General features: G+C 40.8%; 1 non-coding gene across 1 annotated transcript; it reads right to left on the bottom strand.

Moving 5' to 3' along the window:
- Positions 1 to 2,878: 2,878 nt before the first annotated feature.
- Positions 2,879 to 2,985, bottom strand: LOC126005596 (U6 spliceosomal RNA). Its single transcript, XR_007494643.1, has one exon. It is a non-coding gene; the product is annotated as a U6 spliceosomal RNA (small nuclear RNA).
- Positions 2,986 to 3,736: the final 751 nt, after the last annotated feature.

Here is a 3,736-nt window from a genome sequence, read left to right as displayed (position 1 = left end):
GCGCCAGGTCAAATGTGATTAGTCCACCAAGATACCATAATACTCATAATTATAGGCTACCTCTAGGAAAAGAAATGGGATGCGCAAGACTCACTGGATAATAATACATGGTTATATACTCCCTATACAGTGTTCATTACCATACCACATATTTTCTAGAATGCTCTATATGCAATCTATACCTGGTAGCCTTTCTCCAGTAAAGTAAAGTTTACCATCACCAAACAGGATTGGACCAGAAAATGGAAAACGCTTTCTGACTTTAACCATTTCTTCTTTCTCTCTCTTTCTCTCCCTTTTTTATTTTATGTCCCATCTCACCTGGGTCTGTTTTTTTTTATAAATATTTATTTAAGCACCATGATTACAAGCATGTTTATAGTTGGGTTTCAGTCATAAACAGAATACCCCCCCAAGTGGGTCTTCTTTTAACTGTAACCCATGGATTGATCGCATGAGTATATATGTTCACCATACTAATGACTGTCTAATGTTTGTCTGTAATAGACAATATCAGTTTCATGGTATAGTCTCCCCAGATAGTGCTCACTACCATGTACTTGGTTATTTAGATGGAAAACCATGATTGTCCTTAAGAATGCTCTACACACAACTTAACCTATGAAGCCTTTCTTCAATGTAGTTTACTCTTACCAAAGGAAAATAAGGGGGGGAGGAAAAACCTTTCACAGCAGATTTGCCAGCTTTACTTCCTTTCCTTTTCTCCTTTTCCCTTCTTCTCTTCAAGTGTTCTGTCCCATATCACCTGGGCAACCTTTTTAAATGTAATCCAGAATCTATTTTCTAGCTGCCACTGTAGGCACATGAGTATCTATCTGTGTATGCCATACCAATGTCAGTCTAATCTCTGTCTGTAATAGATATAATGTCTACAGAGTCTAGTGTTGTCCCCTCTATCATAGATAACTCTTCATTCCCCCTTTCTTTCTTAACACCTTACAAACCCTTTTCAAGCCCTTCATGTTATTTCTCCACATTTAACCTTTTTTTTCTTATTCTCAGTCATTAATTCCTCATGAAGCTAAATATTCTTCCTAGCCTAGCTACATGCCAACCAGCCCCCAAAGTGAAAAAATAGACTCTCACCCTGAGAAGAAACCAACAGTCTGCTGCTACTGATTTGCTCTTAATGGCCCCTCTTCCTTCACCTCCCTTTACTGTGCACTTTTGCTTGCTACCAGATTTGGTTCCTAAGAAATCCCCCACTTGAGGACACTTCCTGATATGGGCCTGTTGGGAGCCATCTTTCCTAGAATCTACAAAACCGAAACACAGATTGAAGCTGCACCCTGTATCTTACCCCTTCCCTGCCTATTTCAAAAGATTTAAAGAGTTCATATAAATTTCCTTTGAATATTTCTTTTAGATACACTTCTCTAATAGGCATAATCATTATCGAATATTTTCTCATGTAGCAGTAATTTCCCCTATCCTTGGGTTCCATTCAATCCAGTATACTAGTAGACAAATCGCTGTTCAGAACTCATGTAAGCAAAAGGCTCTGGGGACTACTGTTGGTCTTGACACCTCGGCCACCCACATGCACTAGTAATTTCCTGTGGCATTGTCCCTTTTTGCAGAGGCACATTAAAATGGGAAAAGTTAACAGATGCAGACAAATTCTTATCTAATAGTGATGGGAACACAACATTTTTTATACTGCAGTGAGACCTTACTGCAGGGGTCCTCAAACTTTCTAAACAGGGGGCCAGTTCATTGTCCCTCAGACCATTGGAGGGTCTGACTATAGTAAAAACAAAACTTATGAACAAATTCTTATGCACACTGCATATATCTTATTTTGCAATGAAGAAACAAAACAGATACAAATACAATATTTGGCCTGTGGGCCATAGTTTGAGGACCACTGCCTTACACCCTAAACTCTTGGCATAATGGCATAATGACTTGGCTTAGACTCCAGTTGATTAGACATTGACTATTCACCCCTGAACCAAGGATACCACCTATAGAAACAGACATGGTTTCCTACACCAGCACCAGGAACGTAAATTCTACCAAGGAAAGCTCCACTACTGCCATGGCACTGACTTACTCCAAAGACAGTTCTTTTTTTTTGGTTTTTGGGCCACACCCGGCAGTGCTCAGGGGTTACTCCTGGCTGTCTGCTCAGAAATAGCTCCTGGCAGGCACGGGGGACCATATGGGACACCGGGATTTGAACCAACCACCTTTGGTCCTGGATAGGCTGCTTGCAAGGCAAACTCCGCTGTGCTTTCTCTCTGGGCCCCCAAAGACACTTTTTTTTTTTTTTTTTTTTTTTTTTTTTTTTTTGGTTTTTGGACCACACCCGGTAACGCTCAGGGGTTACTCCTGGCTATGCGCTCAGAAGTCGCTCCTGGCTTGGGGGACCATATGGGACACCAGGGGATCGAACTGTGGTCCATCCAAGGCTAGCGCAGGCAAGGCAGGCACCTTACCTTTAGCGCCACCGCCCGGTCCCTCCAAAGACAGTTCTTATACCACCCTGAAAACTGGGCAACAGCAATTGTCTGCTTTTAGAGCAGGATTCTCTGCAATGCTAACTGATGGATGGTGAGATGAATTGATGGTGAGAAGACACTATATACCACCTGGTCTTCAACACAGGACCTGTTCAGAAACCAGGATCTAAAAAAAAAAAAAACACAAAAAACCAGGATCTATAACTACAGAAACCTAATAGCAACAACTGTGAGACTGAAGAGCTGACCACCCAGAATGATTAGGGGGCTGGACAGCCAAGTATATGCCTGAAGCTTTGAGTTGGTTTTATGCCAAAATACTTCTGGGGTAAGATCTCCTGTTTTTTAGGCCAAAGGTCTTTCTTTCCAATTTCTTCCATGTTTTTTTTTTTTTAAATATGGAACGCTTCACGAATTTGCATGTCATCCTTGCGCAGGGGCCATGCTAATCTTCTCTGTATTGTTCCAATTTTAGTATATGTGCTGCCGAAGCGAGCACATTTCTTCCATGTTTTGTTGTGCCTATGCAAACGACAACTGCCACACACACACTTTTTTTTCTTTTTCTTTTTCTTTCTTTCTTTCTTTTTTTTTTTTTGGTGTATCTCCCATCTCTAAGGGGTAAAAAGGAGCATACTAAACCTTCAGCTATTGTACTAACTACTTTATTGATGATACAACAATTTTCACAAATATAACTGCTGATCAACTCTCTCCCCTTCTTTTTCCACTTTATTTTTTAATTCTCTATTCTCTTTCTATTTCTTAATAATTTTGCTTTCTGCTAGCCTGAAACAAATGTATTATGATCAGTTATGTCAACTATGTGATACATTTTCTTTAAATAAATTAAAAAAAATAAAAGTCGGTGCCAGAGAGAGAGCACAGCAGCATTTGCCTTGCAAGCAGCTGATTCAGGACCTAAGGTGGTTGGTTTGAATCCTGGCATCCCACATGGTCCCCCGTGCCTGCCAGGAGCTATTTCTGAGCAGATAGGAAGGAATAACCCCTGAGCACTGCCGGGTGTGGCAAAAATAAATAAATAAATAAATAAATAAAAGTTACCAAGGCACCAGGCACATAGACAATGTGTTACGAATGCTAAGACCAAGAGCATCAAATGCTGAACCAATCGGGTGCCCACTAAGCCCCCTGAGTTCCCCAGTGCCTGATTAGTGGGCATCTAAGACTGGGCTATCACTTTGAAGGAAAGAATCCAGCATTTTCTCCTAAGACTAAACTGACCAAAC

The sequence above is a fragment of the Suncus etruscus genome, chromosome 3, assembly GCF_024139225.1.
Source record: "Suncus etruscus isolate mSunEtr1 chromosome 3, mSunEtr1.pri.cur, whole genome shotgun sequence".
Lineage (NCBI taxonomy): Eukaryota > Metazoa > Chordata > Mammalia > Eulipotyphla > Soricidae > Suncus > Suncus etruscus.
This window is presented reverse-complemented; position numbering and strand designations above follow the sequence as displayed.